At 32.1% G+C, this 19,340-nt stretch overlaps 1 long non-coding RNA gene across 1 annotated transcript; it reads left to right on the top strand.

Annotated features, from left to right (window-relative positions):
* The first annotated feature begins 13,707 nt into the window (after nucleotides 1–13,707).
* On the top strand, nucleotides 13,708–19,100 carry LOC143069610 (uncharacterized). The gene is made up of 3 exons (XR_012976447.1): nucleotides 13,708–14,107; nucleotides 16,378–16,536; nucleotides 17,038–19,100. It is a non-coding gene; the product is annotated as an uncharacterized LOC143069610 (long non-coding RNA).
* The last annotated feature ends 240 nt before the right edge of the window (nucleotides 19,101–19,340 follow it).

Here is a 19,340-nt window from a genome sequence, read left to right as displayed (position 1 = left end):
TGGTGATACCCTCGGGGACTAACAGTCCACCAGCAGAGGTATCGGCCTCAAGTGAGCGTACACAAAGTCTTTCTAGTGACCGTGAATTACCTGTGTGTCAGCCGTTGATTGAATAGGAAAAATTGGAAAACACATGTATGACATTTATGTCACTATAGTGTGACAAGTGTTTTGAAACACATTTATATGGAGTTGAGTCTGTGGCAAGCATGAAGGCATTAGTCTCTTCAGTTGAATTAAGGTAAGTTCTTTATTATTCACGAAATACAAATAGTCGTTTTTTTTATGTTATTCATACCAAGAGTTTACCAAAAAAGATATACATGTGTACCTGGGTAACATCAAACATTTTATTCATGTGCCTGTCCTAATTGCCTGGTTGGCATAATAATTCAATGTAGTTTGTAGTCTAAACATGTACATGTATGAATGTTGCCCTCTAAATATCTACTTTTTATTTACTTATTTTTTCTGATTTAAATACTGCCTTGACACTGACATTTACCCGAAGCAAAATCTGCTGTTTTTATATTTAATAAGATGAACATTGAGTTTCATTATTTGTCACAGATCATGTTTTTGATTTATATGGCAATAAAGTATTTTGATTATTATCTTACCAAACATTGGTGTTTTATTAACATTGAGCCAAGTCACCCAAATAAAATAAAATTAAAAATACACTCTTATGATACATTACACATTGTCATTTTCTAAATGTACAATTTGTCATTGTTTGAAGTGGTGTAAACTGTTAAACCTGTGTATTAAATATTGAGATTTTCATTACAAAGACAGTCATAAACAAAATGTCAACTATTAATCAGAGTCAGAATCACTGAAGGTTAAGGGAGTAATTCCTTTGAATTTCTTCTGTGGTGTCTGTTCTGGAAGAGAATCAGTTTCGTGTTGTTTTTTCTCAATTTCAGAGTAACTAAAAAAGTTAAATGTTCCACCATTGATGTAGTTGTTCCCTTGAAAGTAAGAGGACATTCTATTATCCGAGGTCATCTGAGTGGACACTGGTGCAATTGTTTGACTGCAAGATGGGTGTGATACTGTGCTTGTAGTTGGTGCTACAATGGCATTTTCATGAGCTGTTGTTTGTAGTGTTGGCCTATATTGAGTTTTCCAGTAGTATCATTAAGGACATCTGAAATCTGCCTTTGTTGGCCCTCATTTAGCCTGGAGTAACTGTTGACACTTGCAATATTTTTATGGCCACTTATTTGCATTATTTAGGCGCTTTCTTTGTCTTGAAGTTTTTGACTAAGATGTTGTCTTGCACTATGATTTGTTAGCTTCCTTTCACCAAGGACTGTTGAACAAGCATTCACCATTTTTAGCGTTAGGCTATATGTAGTATTACTTGATGACTCTTTAAACCATGCATGATAATATTGCCTATTGACAACATGATTAATGGCAAGGAAAAAAAGGTGAGTCATCTTTGTTGGTCTTTTACTTTGGAAAATGCGGAATGCATTAACAGGACAGCGGTTTTTATCAGGATTGGCCAAAGTTTTTGTTTTGATTTGTTTCATGTTGTTGGGATCATTTCCTTGTCTTGTTTTGGTTTGACGTTCAATGTGTAGACAGAGATATTCCCCACCTTGGGAGTCTACTCCAATACAAATATCTCCAAAGTTTAGATCCCTTTGCTCTTTACCACCACGCATCCCAATAACAAGAGTTAGAGTTAAATGTAACAAATTAGTCAAAGGTACAGGAGCATGTGTTCCTAATAAATCATGTTCATAAAGTTTATCAATGTCTGAGTCAGTCAACTCATCTGAAGCATTTGGCTTGTTTCCATACCTTAAACTTTTTAACTGTTTTTGTTTGGCCTGAAGAACTTTTCTACATTTTTTTTTCAAATTCAGGACCCTTTGTAATACTGTTGAAGATACCTATCTACACTACACATGAAGCCTTTCAGTGTTGATGGTTCATATTGGTTACCATCCTTTTTTTCACAGCCAAGAGATAGGTGCAAAGTGTTTGATTTAGATGTTCTGCAGACATTTTTTCTACGTCATCTGTTTCACCAGACTCCTCTAAATATTTTTAAAGAGTTTCATGTCAGACACTGTTTTTCTTTTTGTATTGTCATTTGTAATGGCTTCAAGAAAAATGTTGATTTCTTCATAATAACATTAACGGTACCAATTTTTCTGCACCAGATGCGCATTTCGACAATACATGTCTTTTCAGTGATACTCGTGGTCAAAATATTTGAAAGTTTATATAAAAGATGAAGAGCTATAATCCAAAAGTTCCAAAAAGTATATCCAAAATCGTGAAAGGAATCAGAGCTTTGCATGAGGGAGATACATTCCTTAATTTATAATAATAGCTTACATTTTGTAACAGCAAATTTTAATTACACAAAAAATCCGTATTTTCATGTCAGTGCCAAAGTACTGGCTACTGGGCTGGTGATACCCTCGGGGACTAACAGTCCACCAGCAGAGGCATCGACCCAGTGGTAGTAATAACATTAACGGTACCAATTTTTCTGCACCAGATGCGCATTTCGACAATACATGTCTCTTCAGTGATGCTCGTGGCCAAAATATTTGAAATCCAAAGTTTATATAAAAGATGAAGAGCTATAATCCAAAAGTTCCAAAAAGTATATCCAAAATCGTGAAAGGAATCAGAGCTTTGCATGAGTGAGTTACATTCCTTAATTTATAATAATTTCTGACATTTTGTAACAGCAAATTTTAATTACACAAAAAATCCGTACTTATGTCTTGAAATCTCGAATCTGATTTTTTATTTGCCTGTTGTGACTGAGCCTCTTCTACATTTCCCGTGAAATTCTAGCTATCATATTGAAGTCTGGTAAGTCCACTGCTTTTAACTCGAAATCATTTTGTTCACGAATTTGGCCTACTATGGCAGCAGTATAGGAATCAAGATAATCAGCGTTTTGGAATCTTCAGAAAAAGCAGACGATTTTTTTTTTTTATATAAAGAAAAGGAGGTTGAAAGGAAGCTATCTATCATACCATTTATTATGACGTATTTTAATTGTTAATTGCATGTTTGTGGTGTTTTTCTCGCTTTAAAAGACGATCATGACTGTAAAATACTTGTTATTTACCAAAAGAGGACATAATTTCGTTGAAAAGATATTTATTTAACTGAAAATGTACATTAAATTGTCCCAACAATTGTTGTGATTACAATCTTTTGTGTATTCACACCATAAGAAGCTGTATTAATATGTATTTGCTCCGAATTCGGCACAACACATAACGGGACCATTCGATGTAAATAGCACACTATTTATACGTATTTATATCGACATCTATAATGATATTATTTATTTTAATCTAACTCAAGCTAGTAAGCTAGTAGAGCACTACAAAGGAAACGGTTGTTGTTTTTATCGTACATTTATTATTTATACATAGTAGTGCTTCTTACATTGCATCTTGTGTCTGTGTGTGAAAAGTAGTTCCGGTAAATGGCACGGAAAGTCTCGAGAGTGAAAATAAACGAGTTATTTCACATGTGAGATTATCGGAATTTATCACAATGGGAAATTCAAATAAATCACCATCATCTATATAATAAAACATTTTACAATTTCTACTTTTTCCCTAGTATTCCTCATTTTAAACTAAAAGACAAATAGAAAGAATTGGTCCTGCTTTGTTCCACGACAAACGTAGATATAAATATCTTGTCTTAGGGAGGGATAAATCCTACTTTGTAAAAAAATAAGTCGGATTCAAACAACTAATTCTCTGAATCCGAAATTGCAAGATGCGGTATTTCTTGATTGACAACATATGTGTTGCGTTTGGAGGAAGACAAAAAACAATTGGCATTTCCATGGGAACAAACTGTCCATCTAATTACCAACAAGTACCCTTTTTATCTAAGGCTGACCTCATATAAGAATTTCTGAGAAATAACAAAAATAAATTTGCATTATTTTTTCACTTTTCTTACCGCTATATAGATGATGTTCTTTCACGATATATTTCAAAATGATATATTTCAAAATTTGGTGTACAAGTCAGAAATATGACAGCTGATTTTCTTTCGTTTGAGCTTTTGATTTTACTAATTGACAAGGTAATTTTCCTGGGGAATTGGTATTTTTGATATCAAACTTTTTATGTCTATATGATATCTATTATAAATAAGTTAGCAATTGTTTTTTTTTTTAAATTCTTAGCGGTCTTTCACTTTTGAACTACAGATGCTCGATCGATGCAGAGTTCCCTCTCTCAAAGAGGCTGTATCGACGTACAGATGTTGATTTGTTTTAGGACATAGCAGAAATTGTTAATAGATCAACATCCAAATATTATGAAGAAGAAAAAAGAAAATGCTGGAGTGGGAATAGACGGATTGGAAAGCATATTTGTCTTGCCATGTTTGATTATTATAAGGAACACTATCAACATTTTCGTTTTTCCTTCTATCATCCTTCGTTAAGAAAAACAACAATGAGGAAGAACTAGAATTAAATTGTTGAAATCAATTGTGAAAGAATTTTCTGGTGAGATTCGTCTTCAAGTTTACCATAGGCCGGGTCCAGTTCCGAAAGACATTTCGTCGATACGTAACCTATTTAAAATCTTATTCTTTGTCAACTGCTTGAATGTAGTAGTATTTTTTCTCATGGACCTATTTTCAGTTTGAAAATACTGATTTTTACAGACATGCGAAATATAATGACTGCTTTATATGAACGTTGCAGAACACACAAATCTTTTTTACAGGCTCACATGTAAGGGTTGTTGAGCAGTTCTTTAGCAAATTTAAAATAAATTGAATACTTTAAATCAGAGAAAATTTCTTAAAAGTATTCCATTTTACATAAGTTTAGTTAAGTGAAGACTATTTATTTTTTCTTGAATAGTCGCTATATTTATTTATTTTCTCTCACAAAAATGCAATTAAAAAAACACAAAAAACTGCAAATAAGATTCCAGTTTAATTTTTCTCAAACCGTGAAACAATTTACAAAGAAACGTAAACGTTCCTAAATGACATAGTTATCTGAGACAACGTGGGGCCAAGGCTTGACAAAGAATGGGACTGCCGAGAAACATAATTGGAAAGTCCCTAGCATATATAATTAAACCTTATAGTCCATTCCTTATTCCTTATTTCCACATTATTCTTATTCCTTATTTCCACCTTATTCTTATTCCTTATAACGTCATTTCCTTATATATCAATATAATATCCTTATTAACATTATTGCTTTCAAAGTATATCGGATGCTGGCCTTGGGAAAGCGGGTTCATAATTCCATTATAAGAAGCATAATACATTTGTAGATGTTGTGTCGCTAGTGGCTATGCCAAGTGTTATTGGACACTGAGTTCGACCACCGCCACAAATGCGGTAGCGACACAACACACCCGCCCTGACCGTATGTTTCAATGACCATACATGTATCTATTTAAAATAACCCTATAATGAAATAAAAAAAATTAAAAAAAAAAATTACACAAATCAGATTAATTAACGCCATCGGATGTGCACATTCCGGGATTATTATATCATGATATTTCAGGCTATTTTATGTAACACCCCCCCCCAATTGTACACATAGCCAAGCGGCAAAGTTGTTCATTCTTGTGGCTGCTATATTCATTACATGTTGGTTTTTACCATATATCCGGTTCGATATGAAACTGAATCCGTTATTCCTACATGTATTAAAACCTTACACACATAAAAACTCGTACTTGTCACTGGACTTCCTCCAGCCTTTTACCTTTGGTCTTTGCAGTAAATAATTTAACCAATAAATTGGACAATCTTTTAGTTTAGTTTCTGTTATTTCTATACATGTATCATGACCATATTGATCCGTTTTTTAGAATGGGATAACAATATTAGCAAATGCAACGTGATTTTTCTTTACGGATAACAGTTAACTGTCCTATAAACCCTATAAATTTGTCGAGTGACATATAAGCAATACATATAGTTACATGCAACAAAAGTGCCTTACGAAGCACACAGCTCCCCACAAAGACACCATTGACAATATTTACCACCATGTGTCTATCTGATATATGTATAATAAATAGCAAAATAGCTGCCGTTAAAAACTTTAGTGTGATATAACTTTTCGAAAAACTAAGGATTTTCTTATCCAAGGCATAGATTACCTTAGCCGTATTTGGCACAACTTTTTGGAATTTTGGATCCTCAATGCTTTTCAACTTTGTACTTGTTTGGCTTTATAAATATTTGAGCGTCACTGATGAGTCTTATGTAGACGAAACGCGCGTCTGGCGTACTAAATTATAATCCTGGTACCTTTGATAACTAGTTACACCACTGGGTCGATGCCACTGCAGTTGGACGTTTCGTCCACGAGTGTATCACCAGCCCAGTAGTCAACACTTCGGTGTTGACATGAATATCAATGATGTGGTCATTTTTATGAATTTCCTGTTTTCAAAACTTTGAATTTTTCGAAAAACTAAGGATTTTCTTATCCCAGGCATAGATTACCTTAGCCGTATTTGGCACGACTTTTTGGAATTTTGGATTCTCAATGCTCTTCAACTTTGTACTTGTTTGGCTTTATAAATATTTTGATATGAGCGTCACTGATGAGTCTTATGTAGACGAAACGCTCGTCTGGCGTACTAAATTATAATCCTGGTACCTTTGACAACTATATATATGCTTAACTACCCGCAACATTAATATATGCTTGCTTACCTCTAATATACAACATATATATAAGCCTGAATGTGTGTATATCTAGACTTTTAAATCTGAGTACAATGTAAAACTAACTTTTATAACGCAAAAATATATCATTGCTTATTAACAGAACATATCCATTCGTAACATCTTCGGAATGCATAGTTTTTTAGGCTTGCTCTACTAGGCTCTCATATGAATGAAGACTTTTAAAACGTAAACACTATCCAGTAAATTCAACAGCTAGAATAGTTCAATGCTTTTATTAAGCTAGACATTGCTTTTATTACCGAACCTGCATCCTGGACAAAGTATGGGTTATCCGTGTATATAATATGTACATTTCTGTAAATAAATTTTGTGTATGTGCAACGTTCTGGTGGAGGATTTTCTTTACAATTTGGAATACCTTGTTGATATGTTAACATTTTAACATCAATTCTCTGTATGCATCAACCAACAGCTGGCCACATAAAAAAATAATGTGATAGAAAAACTACCTCTAACACCAAAGTTAGTTGCATTATTCATAAAAATCAGATTAAAATCTTAATCATCCCATTCCTTATTGTCGGTTGCTAAGGAACATAAATTTCCTTAGCAACCAAGGAAAAATTTACCTCAAAATGACCAAATTTCAATTATGAACAGCTCATTTATTATAGCAGATAGCTTTTAAAAGTTTACCATTAAATGAACAACAGAATATGCTTTATAAAGATATATTTATTAAAGTAAATTATATACGGTGAAATACAGTATAGAATATCAGAGCTAATAGATAGTTTAGGTACTGTGGATCTTAAGCAAAAAGAGTCAAATTCGACCAAATTTGGTCCCTAAAATATTTTTTTTGCAGAAATATAGCCAAAACATGACTCACTACACTTAAAGATTAGGTATTTAGCTAATCATTAATGAAAAAATATCTCTGGGTAAACATATTTTAAATCAATGGCGGATAATTCAAATTGGGTCACATTAGGGGTGTAAACTGTTCATGTAGGCCAATTTTTTATATGTTTGCTATCATACCAGACAATTTCCACCATATAAACCAACTAACATGTTATATTTATGTTAATGTTTGTTGAATATGTTTGATCAAATGACGGACCTATGGTTGACAATAAAAAAACCTTAATACAAGCCTTAAAAAAAGGGGGGGGGGGGTTGTGACATTAAAAATTTTTTTTTTTTTTTTTTGGCACAAAAAATTTAGAAATGGAGAGGCACTAAAATCAAAGAATTTTGGGATGGATACTTCAAATGATTTTCTTTAAATAAAGAGATAAACAAAATGGATTCATCACTAGGTTCATTATAATTATGGAAAATTTGGGTTTTATGTTAAAAATTGGGGATTTTGAGAATCAATTTATTTTACAGGGTTTACGATGAGTAATTAAGTAAAAACTCTTTTGAATCAAAACTGAACATATAACTTGGTAATTTTTTTTTTCAATTCAATTTAAAGTAAAGGTTAGAGGACAAAATACTACATCTTTGTTGAAAAACCGTAATTTTGGAATGAAGTGTACTTTAGGCAGATGCTAATTTTAAGTATCAGTGGCAGTGCTACTGTTGTTTAGTATTCATACTTCAACTAACTTTTTCTATGTTCTGTGATGTTATGCTATTGTTTCAGAACTAGAGACTCTAAAGAGCCTGTGTCGCTCACCTTGGTCTATGTGAATATTAAACAAAGGAAGCAGATGGCTTCATGACAAAATTGTGTTTTGGTGATGGCAAGACAAGACAAAATATTTTATTTCCTCAGACACAAACGTGTACAAGAGGTCCAAACATAATAAGGTATACATATAAATCGATGGTGATGTGTTTGTACATCTTACTTTACTAAACATTATTGCTGCTTACAATTATCTCTATCTATAATGAATATAGTAGTTTCAGTGGAAAATGTTAGTAAAAATTTACAAATTTTATGAAAATTGTTAAAAATTGACTATAAAGGACAATAACTCCTTAGGGGTCAATTGACCATTTTGGTCATTTTGACTTATTTGTAGGTTGTAGGTCTTACTTTGCTGTACATTATTGCTGTTTACAGTTTATCTCTATCTATATATGTCCGGAAATTATTTTAAAAATGGACAGGCAACATTCATAATTCAGTATGTCACTATCTGTGGAATACTCAGAGTTGGGGTAATTGTAATCATTAATCAGCTGTAATTGATTACAATTTTTCAAGTAATCATTGTAATCATTAATCAACCAAAAATCTGATTACATGTAATTTAATTTAATCAATTACTTTTCAAAATACCCTGTAATCTTGATTACTTTTTGATTACATTCTGATTACAATGCTAAAAATCTAAAACTGTGTTTATGGTCAATAAATTAACCTTTTAGGTATTCAAATTAAATGAATATTTAACATGTTGAAATAGTTTTGTCTACCTTAAGCACGTTAATTGATTTGTATAATTCAATAAAAACCTTAAGCTCTCACAGTGTTGAAAAGTCATCATTAGCCAAAGCAGAAACATATATGTCTCTGGCCTTAGTAAAAGATATTGTGCATATATTCACAATTCAAAGATTACATATATATATATATATATATATATCTGATAGTTACTATTATAATCAAGTAATATTTTTCATTAACCCTGAATTATAATCTTTTGTTAATATTGTGATTTTTGTCAACTTTGAATTGACAGGTAGGAGACCAGTTAAGGTTTGTTTTTATTGCAATTACCAACTATATTGTGTATAGCTGTAGGGCAATATATATGATAAAAGATAAATCATACATTTGAAAATTTATCTAATTAGCACAAAGTAAATTAAAATGTTGTTTAAAATAAATAGATGTTGATATGTATTTGGATTGGACATGTAAAATGCAATGATTTTTAGTACTTATATTTGGTTTACAATTTGATTAAACAATCATATTGAAATTTGACTTGATTAGTTTTAAACTGGTAACTTTATTTCATCCATATTTTAACTTCCATTAACTCTTCTTGAAATACATATAAATTCTGGAATAGGTAAGAAGACAAACAGCAAACTCTTTATAAATCTTTATTTAATTGAAGTCAACATAATTCAGAGATCAATGATGATAAAGTGTAATTGGTCATAACCAATATGACCAGTGACACAATGCTCGTGTATATAGTCAGTGAATGTAGTGAACTTTTGAGATTTATTAAAATAGATGAAATTTTAAATTATCATTTGATAATATATCAAATAAAATACTCTTAAAAATACTATAGTTATATCAAAAACATTTATTCATAACCCATGTTAACCTCATTTGATACATTACACATTGTCATTTTCTGCAACATTTACCCAAGAATTTTTTTGCAGCATTTTGTTGACAAAACATCCATAATTTTATATTTTATAGTCCTTTATGTGAGGATTTCTGCGTTTTCGTAAAATCAGATGTAAAAAATGACAAAAATCGGCAAAAATCATGCCGATTTTTGTGTTAGGTGGACCCCCTTATGTACCAAAAAACTGTTTTTATTCGAAAAATTTGTCAGTTAGCAGTTTAAATGATTGGATTCTTCTCTTATACCCATGAAAATAACCAAAAATGTGATGTTTTATCTCATTTTCACCATAACATACAATGTTAGCCATTTCTCCTTGCTATACTAATATATACATATGATGTCACGTTGTTTCCATGGCAACCAGACTATACAGATTTTTTTTAATGATTTTTTTTTTAATTTGACTGTTAGTTTGGACCATTTCAACTTAAAAAAAAAGTAATCGAAAAAAAATAATCTGGCCAAAATTTTTCATATATGGTCTATTATTACAGAGAATTGATGTTAAAAACTAATCCGTTAAGGGAACACAGCTAGCTGTGCGTGCTCCAACGCCGGAGGGATCTACATAAGGAAGAAGAAGAAGGTGGCCAAATGATATCATAATTATACAATTTACGGAACGCTTTGAAAGCCATTAAACCTGCAAGATATGTCTCTTTTGTGTTCAATGAAACTGAAGAATGAACTAGTTTGTTAATTTCAACATCGATATCAGCCTCAGAAAAATCTCGTGATATTTAGTGTTGGTATTGAATCTGCCGCTGGATATATGCTTCTGAATCTTTCCTACTGTTTACGAAAGATTGTATCTGAGTTGATCCGTCCTTCGATAAAGCATGCTTTAAATTGCATATTATACACCATTGTTTGCAATACGAACAGTCGAACCAACTGCATAACTTGTGTCGATTTTGAAGACGTTTTATTTAAAATAGCAACCAAAGAACATTTATCTGTGTGAAACATGATTTGTTTGTCCCTCAATTCGAACGCAAATAATATAACTATGGTCAAAAGTATTGGTACAAGTTCTATAAAAAAAAAATATATCTTTCAAAAATTACCCATTCGTAAACCAGCCTCATTTTGAGGGACCCTACAATTTATGGCAGGATGGGTACCATTGCATCTCAAACATTTGTGAATGTATTGACATTGTGGTAACATACATGTACCTATGTTATTGAACTCGTAACATTTCCTGTTAGTGTTAACCATATTAACCCCATAACTGGGTACATTTGGCTGCACTGTATGAATATATAACAGCCAAAGTTCTTGGGCAACTGTAGCCCATGACATAGCTGGATTTCTAGCTTTCTTTAGACGAAACTGTTGATCATAGACCTTCCAACCTAGCCCAATTGAACGACTTGCACCTAACTTAACTGAATACATATATTTTAAAATATTTTGTGTATCTTCTAAATGCACACCAACATAATACTTGTGTAAATAAGGAAAGCATCTATCCATGTGTTAATATCAGTAATCTTTTTACTTGGTTGGTTTGGATAACCAACTGTCCATTTGTATCTAAAGTTAGAGAAGAATTTGATTGTTCTGTGCTTGAATTTGTAAGCAAAATACCTAAATCTACATATTAACCATTAATTATTTTGTCCTGAGTTTTTTGTGAAACATTTAAGAGAGGAACGAAAGATACCAGAAGGACAGTCAAACAAACTCATAAATCGAAAATAAACTGACAACGCCATGGCTAAAAATGAAAAGGACAAACAGACAAACAATAGTACACACGACACAACATAGAAAACTGAAGAATAAACAACACGAACCCCACCAAAAACTAGGGGTGATCTCAGGTGCTCCGGATGGGTAAACAGATCATGCTCCACATGTGGCACCCGTCGTGTTGCTTATGAGATAACAAATCCGGTAAATAGTCTACTTCGGTAGGTCACATTTGTTAAACCTAGATTATCATTTACACTAATTACCGGCAAAATATTAGACTTTTGTGTTATAACTGTATTCGATTGTTGCCTTTCATTGACTGAATCATGAGATGTAACAGTAGCTGGAGAGTGAATTAACGCATCGACAGTCTGAACAACGGTAGTCATCTGAGCTGAAACTTGTGTGGAAGTATGCTGTCAAACAACATTGCTAGATCTGTTTCCCAACTGTGTCAGTACGTCCCTCTGTTGTACCCTTTGGTAATTAACCTTGTCGGACTGCTGACTACCACTAACAGATGCTTGCTTCCTATACTGTGCTGAGGAGCGTAAACTTTTCTTGGCTGCGTAGGGACTTGTATAGGATCTCTGTGACATACGCACTGTTTTTCCCATTTCTGTAAGATGTTTGGTTTTTAAAACTGAAAAAATACTGCAACAATATTATTGAGACGACCCTTGAATTTTTTTAATTTGTTTTCTTTAAACTTCATACATTTATTCATTATTGGTTTCACTTTAAATTGCTTGCTGTGTAGCTGATGGAAACATTTCATACGATAGTTTAAAAATCGCAGACGTCCATTCGACACGCGTCTTTAAAACTATGTGCGCAGTTTTTTTCTGAAATTATGAGTTCGTTAAAATTTCTATTTTCTGGAAACGAAATTCATTATTTCCACTGAATTAAATCAACAATTAAAATTAAAAATTTACAATGAAATGTATAAGTAATTCTAAACAGAAGAAACAACAAAATATTTAAAATCATTAACACTAATTACTGGATCAAGACCATGTGCTTTTTCTATCTTTCAAACTTTCCAAACCTTTTCAATAAAATTACAATTTTTTAAAAGACATCTATTTAATATACCAAATCAAAGAATTAAAATTCAATTTTCAACTAAATTTGTTGTAATTTGAATATCGTTTAAAACAACATTTGTTAATTCATACGGACCCAATTTTCTACGTCTTCTCTCTGCTGTATCGTGGTAAAAAAGAATGACGTCACAGTTATCAAGGTTAAAATAATCAACGTCACTCATAATACATTAAATCCACCACGTGTGCAAAGCGAGACAACTCCCAAAAAGTTAGCACACTTTCCTCCGATAACCGGATTTTTTCTTCATAGGAATAAATCTTATTATTTTCATACAAATTAAACATGAATATGCAAATTCAGTACATATATTACCAAAGTCTTTTGTATAAATCTCCATTTAACATTTTTCTGTGTCTACCTTATCTTTTTCACTTTTTCTGTAGCTGTTATTCAGGAGCAGCTTATGTAACATAGTTATTTACCTGATCTTATAGATTTTTGTATTTGTTTAAAGATCAGAGTAATCCAATAAAATTGAAAGTACTCCGCATTTTATACATGCATGTCCTCAAAGATCATCTTCCACCCAGTGGCGAATCCAGAAATGTTCACAAGTGGGGAGGGGGGGCGGGGCACTGACTGCATAAGAAGGGGCCCGTTCTTGTCATGCTTCAGTGATTCCCTATATAATCTATAATCAACCAAATTTTTTTCCAGGAAAGACGGGATAGGACCCCTTTAAACCAGACTCCCCCACCTCTTTTCCACTTGTGATAAAGACATTTCTAAGGGATGCTAGTGATCTGTGATCTATGTTTAAAATAATCTAGATCATCAAAGCTTAAGTTCTTAATAAATTAAGCATTTGTTTGTATCGTAATAACTATTTTTAGAAAATCACATGTTGTTTTATCACGGACAACAATTGATGACAGTATTGCACATGTTTAATGATTTACGTCAATTTGGTGGTTGTGATACAACATAAATTCATGAAAATATGTTATTAATAGGATACATATTTTTTTTTAAACCGCACATTAATGTTTTATCAAGGAAAACCCATTGACGAAATGATGTTAAATCGCTGTCGTTTATTTTCCTTACATGTTTGGGCTAAAGCAACATGAAGGATTGTAATAGTACTCCTTTAGTGATAGCTGGATTCATAATTACAGTGTTATCATTTGTTCTTCATTTGATAGGATATGTAACATCGTATTGGTTAGCATGGTTTGGGGAAATCGTAACTCATATTGGACTTTGGGAAAGGTGTGACCATATCAAACACATTTACAATAAATGTGTTAGTATGTCAGGTAATTTACAATAGATTATAACAAGAAGTTCTCAAGAGCCTGAATCGCTCACCTGTTATTTTTTGCATAAAATCTTTCCCCAATGATAATTTTGCTTTTCAAAATATATTAATGAGTGTCTTAAAAATTCCATTTAGATGTTCTTTGAATCTGTCATATTTACTTAAAAAGTGAAAAAAAGCATTTTACACGGTATAAAAAATAAAATTGAGAATGGAAATGTTCCATTTTAGTCATAGTGGCTCTGTTTCTTGACGTACAAGGAAATAACATACAAATTTTTTACTAGAGATTCTGAACCTCATTGAGCCTAAGTTTTGCTGATATTGTTTCAGCAGTTTTAAAGCAAGCAAACTAAATGAACAAATTCAGAAAAATTCTCTTTAAAGAGCAGTAACTCCTTTAGGGGTCAATTGACAATTTTGGTCATACAAAACTTTTTTGTAGATCTTACTTTGCTGAACACTTTTGCTGTTTACAATTTATCTTTATCATTAATAATATTCAAGATAACTAAAAACTTCAAAATTTCCTGAAAATTACCAATTTAGTGGCAGCAACCCAACAATGGGTTGTTAGATTTATTTGAAATTTCATGGCTGATAAAACTTGTCCTTATGAACAATTTTACGTCAGATCAGATTTGCTCTAGATGCTTAAGTGTTTGAGGTATAAGCCAAAAACTGCATTTTACCTTATATTCTATTTTCGCCATGGCGGCCATGTTATTTTTACGAAACAGAAAGTAAAACACAAACTTTATTCTAGATACCATAAGGATTATTCAGCTTAAGTTTGGTTGTAATTGGTTAAGTAGTTTCAGAGTAGAAGATTTTTTTAAGTTAGAAAACATGATAAACAAATTGTGAAAAGTTGTCCTAAAATGCAATAACTGCTTAAGGGGTCAATTGACAATTTTGCTCATATCAACTTATTTGTAGATCTTACTTTGCTGATAATTTTTGCTGTTTACAGTTTATTTTTATCATTTATAATATTTATCTTTATCATTAATAATATTCAAGATAACCAAATACTGCAAAATTTCCTTAAAATTACAAATTTAGTGGCAGCAACCCAACAATGGGTTATCAGATGCATCTGAAAATTTCAGGGCTGATAGAACTTTACTTTATAAACAATTTTACCTACATCAGATTTGCTCTAATTTGAGCTATGGATTTTTTTGGAAAAAACAGTTTGTTTCCAGTTTTGGGAGAAAAAAACAAATTGTTTTTGACCCTGAGAAAAAAATGTTTGTTTCACCCTCAGCTGCCACTATATGTAATGCTAAAATTGAAAGAAAACATTGTTTTCGACTTGTCGCCAAAAAAATAGATTGTCTTTCGCCGAAGGCAAAACAAAAAAGTTCGTCCAGAAAAAAATCCATAGCTCCCCCAAGAAAATCAAATGGTTGCTGCCTAAGGCTCTCTAAATACAATATCAACTACATGATTAAAAGATAACTAATCTACTAGTTTACACATGTAAACAATAGATGTATATAAACAAAATATTATTACAACAAAAACCGCCTATAGTTTACATTGTGGCTTAACTTATAAATTTGACACTTTAAAAAAAAGATAATGACTTGTTAGAGTATTTGCGTAAACAAATACAGAGTTGTATAAGTCTAGTTTCTCGTACACTGGACCAAAAGTGTGAAATGCTCTTCCTAATTCAATCAAAAAATCAAATACAGTATCACAATTTAAACATAAATACAGATATATGTACTTTTAACATTACCATTATATTTGTACTGTAACGCCATATCATAATTGTTTATTGTATTTGAAATTGTATATAATCTTTATTTATCATTATTATTGATCATGCATTGTTTATTTTTAATGTAGTTGTTATTGTATTAAGAGAGCCTTATTGAAAATTGGTGTAATCCAAATGAGTTACTCTCTCTAAATAAGATATTATTATTATTATTATTAAACAAAGAATGTAAAGGAATTGTCTAATTTATGAAATATTTAAAGTAAACCACAGATATGAAATTTATATGACAATCATTTGAATGACTTATACTTTGTAGTCTTGTCTCCAATTACATTTAAAATGTTATGTTACAATAACATGTATATCGTAAAAACGCGAAAAGGCGAAATCGTGAAAACGCGAAAAGGCGAAACCGCGAAGTCGAAAACGCGACTTCGCGTTTTCGCGTTTTCGCCCTATAGAATATGAAAGGGTAAAACGCGAAATGGCCTTAACCGGCCACAATAGATATTAACATACCTTATGTTTTTTAGCCATTCGAGATCATTCTGTCACGTTAACAGCTACTCAAATCCTGGAAAGTTTAGCTTTGGTTACTTACGTTGCCGCTGTTGTGTGTGCAACACTACATTCATTTGTTGTGAAACAAAGATCACTGTTCATAGTTGGAGCTACTACAAACTGCGTTGCAGGTATTTTAATCAAAATATAATTTGCTATTGTTATTTACCGGTCAATTGCAAAAAAACAATTGTTTTACATTTTTGATTTCGGGGCTTTTTATAGCAGACTATGATGTGTAGGCTTTGCTCATTGGTGAAGGTCGTACGTTGACCTATATCTGTTAATTTCTGTGTCATCTGGTCTCTCGTGCAGGTGGCACGGTAGTATATGCATTGTTGAATTAAGGTTGCTCTTTTGTGTATCCTACCTATGTTTCTGAACAGTGTGATTGGACAAAAAATACAGTATCAACTTAACATACTTTCCCAAACTGAGGGATGATCAGGTGTAGAAAAATATAAATAACTTTACATACAGGTAAAAATGATTTTTTTTTCATATGCTAGCAAATTCCACTTATTCAATTAATATGACCAATTTACTCGTTAAATAGTATATTTACGTATTATTGTAACTCTCAATTTTTTGTAACGCTTTCAATACCTAAAAATATTACTTTTTCTTTACAGGAAGTTTAGGTTTGATTGGATGCATCCTCTTCTGCACTATTAGAACCGTTGCTTTAGATCACCTGAATTTCTCGTTTGCATTCTGTGTTGTAGCTGGTATCGGAGCAATTATTTCTGGAGTGCTCTTTGTCCGTGCATGGAAACCTGGCGACTTGTCTCTTTACGAGCAATTTAGTTTGAAGACACCTTGAACTATCTGTCTACTGAAATAAAGAGGGTCATATGTATTTAAATTTAGGATGATTTAAGGGGAAACATTCTGTTGTCCGCAGTATGATTTGTATAGATACTCCATTATACAGTATATATATATATATATATTTGAGTTTATTAATCTATATTAATGCTATAAACAAACAAAAAATCCCTAGGTAATGGTATGAAAAAACAACTATTCTGGGAAAAAAAGTGATGCTAAGAAATTTATGTTTAGAAATCCAAAGAATAAATTAACCCAATATTTTATATCTTTGGTTTTCTAAGTAGCCTTATCAACACTATTGGTTTTGTCTTTTTGTCGTTTTTTTTAATCTGTGGTTAACATTATTCAGTTTTTCTTAGAATCAGGTCTCTTTCTTTAATTGGTGAGTTACTAATATTTGAAACTTATGACGTGGCTCTCGATATTGTGTTATTGTTCTATGATATTTTTTGTAATCTGGTCTTTCATATTTGCTAATGCTTTGCCTTTATACCCTGTTGTGGCTCTTTTTTTTTTTTTTTTAGAAAAAATACACAATTAACATATAGACAAGCGGCAAGAAAGAAATTTAACTTCTAATTAACCTTCTGCAGAGGATATGCCTAAATAACTATAGACTACATTATTTTCATACTTTGAACGACATTATTGTATAACTCTACCTGTGTGACGTTTAAAACTTTACGACAAAAGAGATGATTTCAGCTTTCCAGTTGTGAACTTTCCATTTCTAAGTAGCAACATCCCAGCAGCACCTGCATACGGAGTATATACCTCCCAATTGATACGATATTCCCGTGCTTGCATTTCCTATCATGATTTTCTTGATAGAGGGTTGCTGCTCACAAGGAAGCTATTAAACCAAGAGTTCCAAATGGTGAAGTTGAAATCATCCCTTCGTAAATTTTACGGACGCCATCACGAGTTGGTTGACCTTTATGGAATAACCGTTTCACAAATGATATCGGACATATTCCTTACGTCGTAACTACAAATTCCCTTCCCTTTCATGAATGTGACCTACCGAATTAGACTATTTACCGGATTTGTTATCACATAAGCAATACGACCGATGCCACATGTGAAGCAGGATCTGCTTACCCTTCCGGAGCACCTGAGATCACCCCTAGTTTTTGGTGGGGTTCGTGTTGTTTATTCTTTATTGTTCTATGTTGTGACATGTGTACTATTGTTTGTCTGTTTGTCTTTTTCATTTTTAGTCATGGCGTTGTCAGTTTATTTTCGATTTATGAGTTTGACTGTCCCTCTTGTATCTTTCGTCCCTCTTTTACATTCTGACGTCATACGCGCGATTCAATGTTAGAGCCATGTTCATCTAACAATTCGGTCCCAGTGCGTAAAACCCTTCAATCGTTTATGAATTGATTAAACATACATAAATAAAATTGTAAAAATAAGAAAGCAATGAATGAGGTTGTTACATTTGATATATGCATGTTTGTACTTCTTTGTTAAATGTTTGTTTGTTTTTATTGGTATTGAGATACTTATGGTACTTGTAGATGCTGTCATTAAGTTTAAGATATACTCGTATTCTTGTCTTTCATTTTGATAATGTGTTTTGTTTATATGCCTTTTGGTGTTACTTCGAAAACTTGTGTGTTGCTCGTCTTTCATTTTTGCTACGTGCTTTGTCTATATGCCTTTTTATGTTTCTTCGTTACATACATGACGTGGCTCCGTACTTATATTTACGTCATTGTGTTATTGTACTATGGTAAACTTGTGCATTCTTGTCTCTATTTTTTACAAATATGCTTGATCTGTATGCCATTTTGTGCTTCTTTGTTACATGTTCGTATGTTTAGTATAAGTGATTAGAATTATAGCATAATGTTGACTGCTGTATATTTTTGACATTTTTACCTGTTTTGTCTGTTTGTTTTGTTTCCGCATTGTTGTCAATATAATGGAATTTGATACGACTGTCACACAAGTGAGACGTTCAGCTAGCTTTAAAACAATGTTCAATTCACCTTTTTCTACATAAGAAAATGCCTGTTCCAATTCAGAAATATGGCAGTTGTTATTCATTCGTTTGATGTGTTTTAGCTTTTGATTTTGCCATTTGATTAGCGAC

This window comes from Mytilus galloprovincialis, chromosome 3 (assembly GCF_965363235.1).
Source record: "Mytilus galloprovincialis chromosome 3, xbMytGall1.hap1.1, whole genome shotgun sequence".
NCBI classification, from domain to species: Eukaryota; Metazoa; Mollusca; class Bivalvia; order Mytilida; family Mytilidae; genus Mytilus; species Mytilus galloprovincialis.
The sequence above is the reverse complement of the archived record's forward strand: the minus strand, read 5'-3'. Positions and strand labels throughout refer to the sequence as shown.